Raw genomic sequence first — 9,502 nt, 5'->3', positions numbered from 1 at the left:
TATAATTGTCAAAAGTTTGGGCATATTGTAAAACATTGCAAACTCATGACAACCAAGCCAAAGAAGTCAGTACTGGTAGTTAAACCAGAACATGAAATTGTAGCAGACAAGAAGAAGGAAGTCAAAGCAGTTTGGGTTGAAAAAGACAAGAATAAGGCAGAATCAAGTCTGATTGTGTAGATTGCCCTGCATGTAGAAAGAAGGAACTTATGGGTTGTAGGTTGTGGTTGTTCCAATCACATGACCAGTGACAAAAAGAAATTTGTTAAGCTTGAAGATTGGAATGGAGGCTCAATAATGTTTGGAGACAAATCCTCCAACAAGATAAAAGGAAAAGGTACTTTGAATATAGATGGCAAATTGAAGGCCCATGATGTATATTATGTGGAAGGTTTAAAGCACATTTCCATCAAATACCATTTTCTCAAGGAGAAGGTTGAAGACCAGGAAGTTAAGGTAGAGTATGTCCCTACAGGTGAATAAGTAGAAAATATATTCACAAAACCACTACCGGTAAGCACATTTGAGTATCTGAGACACAAGTTAGGAGTTGTGTCACCAACTTCATGCACTTAAGTTGGTATGGAGATCTATGGTTCAGGGGGAGTTCACTTCCATATCTTTTGTTTTTTGAACCATATGTTGGACACAATGGGAGACTTGACAAAGGGGGAGATTATACTGGTTGAGTACATGCAGAGTCTTGTGATCTACTCTACTAGAGAATGGTAGAAGTGAGTAGATATTGGATGATGGAGAAGGAACCGGTATAATAGTAGATAATGGACACTATTTGTGCCCTTTGTCATTGTTGTCAAAGGGGGAGAAGGAACCAATATAATAGTGATAAGTGTGTGTTGACATCAATGCCAAAGGGGGAGATTATTGGAATTGTATTGTCATTGATGTCAATCGATAAGTATAGTATGTCATTGGTATGGATGGTTACCGGTATGCAAGGTGTATGCAAGATGCAAGTAGAAGATGTTACTAGTATGGATGTTCATCGGTAAGAAAAAACATGAAATCAAAGACATAAACTAGTTATATCAACCTGTATGTAGGAAGGTGCAGTGCCAACCAATAAACAGGTCCACCGGTGAGTATGTATGAACAAGTAGAAGACCGGTAGCATAAGGAAGATATTGGTAGGATGGTTTTGGTTGGTGACCAAGCTTGAACCAACATAGTGGACTTAGTTGAGGTGGATGCTAAAAAAGGATGCCATGTAGGAACCAAGTGTCTAATGTACAACAGTCGGTGAACTATGCTTTAACGAGGCATTTGAAGAGTCAGTCGACATTAAATGAAGACTACAAAAATCATGGATGAGTTGTAGAAGTTTATGGCTTGATGAAGATCAATGGATGACTCCTGTGTGTTGATAGATGCATGATATCTAATCTCCTTGTCGACCTAGAGAAGTAAACTCCTGGGACATTAATGGTGATTGACAAAAACTAGAGTCGTACTTGCCAAAAATAGAAAACGTGTATAGATAGAAGGAGATATGGTGGTGTAGTGTTGCTTGGTTGCAAGATATTGATCTCAAAGATCAGATTTGATGAGATCCGATCTGATTCAAGTTGGTGAAGAAAACCCTAGGCAAAAATATTTAAATAATGCAGTTAGATGGGAAAACCAGAGGATATATATATGCAGGTTGAAGACAAAAATGGGGATTCCAGTTGCGAGAAGAGAGTGTGCTTGAGCAAACAGAGTGTATATCAGACTAAGAAGAGTATTATAACTAGGTATCTGAAGGAGAACGTGTAGAAAAGGTGTAACCAGTAAGGAGGTTTATCAGAGGTTTAACTAATATATATTAGAGCTAAGGTAAATTGGTAGGAAAGCCCCCCCCTCTCAGTGCCTTATAAGTTCATCAAAACTGGTAGGAAGGCATCCGAGAGTGATAGAGTGTAGGGTGAGTATCAGAGGAAGTCAACAAAGGTAGAGATTGACCGATAACATATCAAAGAGAGTGAATTGATAACTAGTAGTGAAAGAACCAGTGAAACAGAGAAGAGTTGTATCTGACAAAGAGAAATTGAATAGGTGTTACAAAACTCATTTGTAACAAGGTACTTTCATTGTAATAAGTTGTTATTTCATTAGGTATCACTGAGTTGGAGCTCGGTGCTCCTTTGGGTTGGCACCCATAAATAATTAGAGGTTGGTGCCCTAAACATTGTAATTGTTGTTTCATTGCGAGGCTAGATTGGAGCAGTAGACTCTAGCAACATTTCTCACCGAGGTTTTTCCCACATTGGGTTTTCCTCATTTATCTGGTGTTGTGAGATGCATTATTTGTTTGTTTGATTTCTTGTGCCTTCATTACTTTATTGATTGCACACACATAGTTGGAAATTGTTTGGAATCACCGATTCACCCCCCCTCTCAGTGACATATTGTGTTCTAGGATATAGTATTATTATCAATCAGGTCTTGAATTTTACTTTTTAACGCAAAACATTTCTTAGTATCATGGCCAGGTTGATGATGAAATTGACAAAAAGAATTCTTATTAAAGTAAGGTGAGGTTACCTTAGAAGGGTCAACTGGTTTTATTGGAGGAAGTGTGATAACATTTCTTTGTAACAACTGAGACATAATGGTATGTAAAGATTCATTCGAAAGAGTAAATTGTCTTTCTCTTTTGAAAAATTTAGAAATTGGAGGCACACCCGTTGTAGCATTCACATTGTTGTTGTTGATGGTGTCATTGAATTTGATGAAGCCTTTATTTGGTTTGAACTTCACAAACGATTGTTGAGCACTCTCACCCTTATCACTTGGAGCCATAGGAGTAGATTGCTCCAGTTGACTCACAATCAGTTGATAATTGTGAAGTGTTGCACACAAGTGCAGAAAGGAAGTAAAATCAGAAAGGAGAAGTTTGTCCCTAATTTCTTTTTGCAAATTAGAAATGAAAATTATTTGAATATCATTATCAAGCACTGGAAAAGAAATTTGAGAATACAAATGCTTATATCTACCAATGAAATCAATCACTTTTTCTTTAACACCTTGTTTACAATGCATTAAATCAGTCAAAGTGATTTTAGGACCTATGTTGTTTTGAAATTGTTGAATAAAAACATCAGCTAATTGTTGAAAAGAAGTAATAGAATAAGAAGGCCAAGAGAAATACCATTGTAAATCCTTATCTCTTAGTTTTCTAGTAAATAGTTTGGCAAGCAATCTTTGATCATAAGCAAAGTCAGTACACAAAGTTTGGAATGTTTTGACATGTGTTAAAGGATCACCTTTTCCATTATAGAGTTCCAAATGAGAGACTTCAACGTGTTTAAGAGGGAAAACTCTAACAATATCAAGAGAAAGAGGGCTCACAACATCAAATGTGGGCACACTAAACTTGGATTGACTCATAGAAGGAATTTGTTGTTGCAATGATGACACGGTTTGGGCAAGGCTATTAATGCTTGCTTCAGTTGAAGAATTTATGTTAGACATGTTTGATTGAGAAGGTGGTGTGATGTTATTGAAAGAAGGCATTGATTGAGAATACGGTGGTGGAACACTATGGTAAGTAGGCATAGGTGATGATTGAATAGGAAATGGGATACTAAAAGGAGGGATAGAATGATTGGATAAATTGCCCCCATGTGTCACATTGGTTGGTTGAGGGACAATAGGAATACTCATTGAAGGCATAGATAAAGATAGAGGATTAAATGAAGAAGAGGGATTGCCCCCATGACTAATGGTTGTAGGTATAACATTTTGAGTTGATGTAACCATGATGTTTGAAGTGAAAGTAGGAATGCTAGTTATTGAAGTGTTCAAAGGAATAGAATGATTGACTTGTGTAGGAGGTTGTGAAATTGAGATGCAAGACTGGTCGGAAAAAAAGACCTAATAAAAGGGGATTTGAAGCATCTGGAGGATGTTATTAGAATTGTAAAAGAAAAGACTGAGGTAGATAATGATAACATCATCAATCGGGTTGCTCAAACTGAGAAGGCATTGAAAAGCTTCATGAACCACAGTCTTGAGGTCTTGAGAGTTTCTTCTCAAAACATGAATGCCTTGGTGGATCACCTAGAGAGGAAAAATCAGAACAAGGATTTGGTAATCATTGAAGATATACTGACCTCTAGCTCTACTCATCAAATCTTCAGGCGAAGGACCAGGCAGACCACCACTGATATGGAGACAAAAATGAAAGACATTCAGTTGAAACAAGAGAACAATGATCTCAGAGAAGCCGCTAAGGCCATGATGCTGTTGGTTCAGAATGCTGAGGAGTCTATAAAAGTTTTCATTTGACTTGTAATGTTGGGTTTTGGACGCCAGTTTCTTGCTGGCTCTTTGTTGTCCTTTTGTCCTAGCTGCTGATTTTTGTGTTGGTTTTTTGTAACTATTTTGTCTTGGTCTTATCTTCTCTTGTTTCTTTCTTGTTCATCTATCATAATGTAAGCAGGTTTCGAGTCCCTTAAAACCTGATTTTCCTTAATCAAAAACAATATGGGAAATGCCACACAATATATCAATTCCATTCTTATCACTTTGAATCATGCATTTTCGACCTTCAATTAATGGAAGAGCTTCACTGCTAGGATATTCTTGGGACATCCATTGTTGAAAGTTATCAAATTGATTGTCCAATTGTGAAATTTGATCTAAGAAAACTCTAGTCAAAGCTTCTTCTTCATCATTGGAATCATCAATTGGGTAGATAGGGATGTTATTAGGATGAGAAGAATTAGCATTATCCTCATTGAAGAAGCCACCCAAATTAGGCTCCATCTCTCTGGGAATCAAACCTTGGGAAGCCTTAATTATAATGCTTCGTCTAACGGGGATAGTATAGGTAGGACTAATAGTTGTAAAACTCATGCACTAGAGGAAAAAAATGAATTTTGAATTGAGAGCAAAGTTTGCAAAATTAAATAATGCAAATTTCAAGGGAATTATGATTATACAATTTGAACTTTGTTTGAAGGAAGAAATGACACAATTTCCAAAATAAGAATGAAAAGAAATTGAAATTTTAAAATTAGGGCCAATGGGATACCACTTCACTTTAAAATTGATAAAATTAGTATTTTTAAAATGAGGGCAGATTGCAATTAACCACTTAATTTTAAAAAAATTATTGAAAGTTGTGATGTTGAATTTGTGAAGTATTTTTTATTTTAGAGGAATCAAAATTTGACAAAATTAACCAATTTTATGGATTTAAGAAATTAAACATAGTCATAATAGTCTCCTGAAATTTCAGAAAAAAAGCCAGGGACCGTGTTGAAGTTGCACACAGCCCGCATAACTTTTTCATAAATTTTCAAGGATGAAAGCTATGATGATTTTAGAGATAACCTCAAAAAATTGGTTGATTTTACAAAGTTTAGATATGTGAAATGAAGGCTTGAATGTGAAAATAGGACCCTATTAGGGTTTTGAAAAGGATAAGAAATTGAATTGCAAATTTGAAAAAGGTCAAACCTAATGGATAAGGCCACCTTGGATAATGTTTTGAAAACTAAAATTGGTTGAAATTGATTGAATTTTACACAAAATCCAAGTGAATTTGAAAATTAGGGTTTTAGGACCTAACCACTGAATTTTTAAATTCTGAATTTTTAAATTTTGAATTTTGGAAAAGAGAGGGAAATTGAAAATTTGAATTGTAGGCAAGAAGACAAAACTAAAAAATAGTTCCAAATCTGAAAATTAAATGTGAATCCAATGTTTTCCCAAATTCAAGTTGATTTTGAAAATTAGGGTTTTGACAATTAACCCCTTAATTTTGTAAAATTGATTTGCAAATTGAACAAGGAAAATAAGAAATTAAATTTAACACAATTTTTAGATCTAAAACAATAGATAGCAATTTTTGCAACACACAAGTTCAATTTCAATTTTAACTAGGGTTTTCAATGAATTAACCACTAAGTTTTGCAAGAAAATTAAACTTGTAAATATAAAATATGCAATAATGTGAAATTTCAAGCATGTAAGACGTTGGGTTCACCAAAATGTAATGGTAAAAAAGGGAGAAAGGATGATATCAATTTGAAAGATTTACCCTCCTCAAGAAAGGAGTGAAAGTTTCAGAAAGGATCCTCTTCAACCTCTTTCACACATTACATTTAAAAGAGGGGGGTTGAATTCACTAGATCCAACATCAATGATGAGATATTGATTGCTAAGTGAATTGACAAATGAATTTGGAAAGTAAAAGTAACCCCTCTTTTAGAATGGATAGGATGAATTAAATGAATTGAGACTAAGTGTAAAGACAACAAAGAAATGATTATAACTTGGGATAGAAATGCGGGATGAAGCTGTGCACCAGGAATTAGCAGTAAAATGCCAAGACGAATCTCCCCTGTAAATTTGAGCAAAAGTTACCAGGACCATGTTGAAAGTGTACTTGGTCCTCCAAAAAATCTATGCGCCGAAAAGGGTTTTTCTATCTCTGGAAATGAAGCTTAAACCCACAAATACAACTACGCACCAACAAACTACACATAGAAAATAGAGGAAATGTTGTTGGGATTGGGGGTTTGCCTTTAGGTCAAACCCCAGTTTTGGAATTAACCAAATGATGAAAAGTACTTGCAAGTAAATGAAAGTAAATGACTGAAATAGAATTCACCTCAAGAGAGGATGCAATTGAAATGTTGATAGAGTTGTTTGAAAGGATATGTAGAATTGAATGCTTTGAATGTTGATAGGGATCTCCTCTTCAATGGTTGAATCCTTGACTTGAATGCAACACCTAGCCTTGAAAGGAGACTTGAGATGCTCAATGCTTGAAAGGAATGCTTGAATGCTTTATCACCTTACTTTTTCTTATTGAACTTAATTGAACTCATCCACCTCTCAACTTCTTGACTTATCTGACATATGCAAATGAGAGGGGAAAATGCATCTTATATACTTGCCAATTAGGGTTTGTAACTAATTTTCCATCTTAGGCCGACATAGAAAACCTTTTCTCGCTTCCCATTGACAAACCCAATGTAGGATTTGAGTAGAGGGGGCCTAAAATAGGGCAAGGTAAAAGGGTGCCACACCCCTATCCTACACTAATCTAGGATAGGAAGTGAAGGAGGAAAGTGCAGGATGCAAGGAAATGCATGTTTTGGGAGGTGTGAGCATGTCTCAGGTCTCCAATCTGGCTTATGGATTCATTTTGCCAATGTGAAGACCCAAATGCGATTGAAAATTGCAGGGTCTCAATTTTATGACATTACACATCCAAGTGCCAAGGAATGCCAACAATCTCCAAGAAACTCTCTCCAAAAGAACTGACTGATCTCTCCCCCATATTGGAATAAGCTTTTTTTGTTTTCAAATGTACATCTCTCCCCCTTTGACATCAATGACAAAGGGCTGAATGAATCAACTAACTACTCCCCTTGAGTAGTAGCACCATCTCATCAACCTAGATCAGAAGATAGTTTATATAAGCTCACCGGATTGATGCATGTCTACATCTCTAAGAATCTTCTAGAGGGGTGGTGACTCCCAATTGATTTTTGAGATATTCAAAAGTATCTTTAGGCAATGGTTTTGTTAGAATATCTACAATATGTTCTTGAGTGGGCACATATACCAATCTGACTTCCTTTGCTTCAACCTTTTCTTTCAAGAAATTATATCTTATAGATATGTGTTTTGATTTGGAATGAAATACTAGATTCTTTGACATATCAATTGCAGTTGTATTATCACAGTGAATAACAATGGGCTCATCATAAGTTACCTTTATATACCTCAACATTTTCTTCATCCATAAGATCTTAGTACAATTTGTTGTAGCAACTACATATTCAGCTTCAATAGTAGATAATGAAGTGCATGATTGGTTTTTGCTAAGCCATGAGACTACTTTCTTCCCAAGAAAGAATACACCAACTGTAGTGCTCTTCCGGTCATCAACATCTCCTGCCCAATCTGAGTCTATATAAGCACATAATCTGAAATCATCATCCTTTGGATACCATAACCCATAATCTATTGTTCCTTTCAAATATCTAAATATCCTTTTAACAACAATGTCATGATTTTCTCTTGGATCAGACTGAGATCTAGAAGCAATGCAGACAACATTCATTATATCTGGTCTAGTCTAAGTTATGTACAATATTCCATCAATAATTGATTTTTATCTACTTGAGTTTACTTTAGGGGATTCATCTATCTTTGACAGTTTGCAACTAGTTATCATAGGGATTCCAACTGGTTCTGAGTTTTCAAGGCCAAATTTCTTTAGTAATTCTTTCACATATTTAGTTTGACAAATGAAAATACCTTTATCGGTCTGAGTAATCTACGAGCCTAAGAAATTTTTTATCTTACCAATCATAGACATTTCAAATTCATTCTTCATGTCATCAGCAAATGTCAGGCATAGATTTTATTCTCCTACAGAAAAATGATATCATCAACAAAGACTTCAATGATCAATATGTCATCATGCTCAATCTTATAATATAAGTTTCTATTAGCATTACCTTTGCTAAATCCGATCTTCAAAAGATGTTTGTCCAATCTGGCATACCAGGATCTAGGGGCTTGTTTCAATCCATATAAGCATTTCCTCAATCTGCAAACCATGTTCTTGTCCTCTTAGTGAAAATCCATCAGGCTACTCAATGTAGACTTGTTCTTCAAAATCTCCATTTAGAAATGCACATTTTGTTGGAATCCAAGAACATTGAGAGGGGGGGGGGGTGATCAGTGTTCTACCGGTAATTAAGAATTTAATTCCTTTAGATACTTTTCCAATTAACAATTGGTAAGCATATAAATAAGATATAATGAAGAACAAAGCAACCCCAAAGATCAACACCATAACACCACATATTTATACATGGAAAACCTCAAAGAGGAAAAAACCACGGTGGAATTTGTGACCCACAATATCTATCCACTAGACAGTTGAATAAATATTACACAAAAGGGGGCCCTACACATGTAGGGAGGCACACTTCCTAGAGCTCATTGCTCATGACAAAGGAGCCTCACTGACTATAGAAATAAAATAATGAATTACAAATAAAATTCCAAACTCTGAGAGTGCATTTGATATGCTGGATGAGTTTTGGTTTAAGCACTGACTGTACCGGTTAACATTGTCTCCTTCCTTACCGGTAACCTAATTCACTTTCCAATCCTCTTCACAAATAACCAAGACTGACTATAGATCAAGATCTCTCTCACACAATTGCATAAATCTTACTGCATCTATATCATAACCAAACTAACTTATATGCCCTTACATACATAAACATGAATGCCTTATGTCAGCTTACAATCATATTACAAAACATAAATACATGTTGACCTAGACAAAAATATAAGCTTTAATATTTATGACTGTTTTCGCTAAAACCTTTGCTGGATCAATCTCCTATGTCGGCCTCCAAATATTGGTTCCAAGTTTGTCGGTTTCCCTTGCTTTTCACAATGTCGGATGTCAATCCTAAATACCGATGACTACCAGATAATAATCCAACCCAAAATGATG

Source organism: Cryptomeria japonica, chromosome 6, assembly GCF_030272615.1.
Source record: "Cryptomeria japonica chromosome 6, Sugi_1.0, whole genome shotgun sequence".
Lineage (NCBI taxonomy): Eukaryota > Viridiplantae > Streptophyta > Pinopsida > Cupressales > Cupressaceae > Cryptomeria > Cryptomeria japonica.
The sequence above is the reverse complement of the archived record's forward strand: the minus strand, read 5'-3'. Positions refer to the sequence as shown.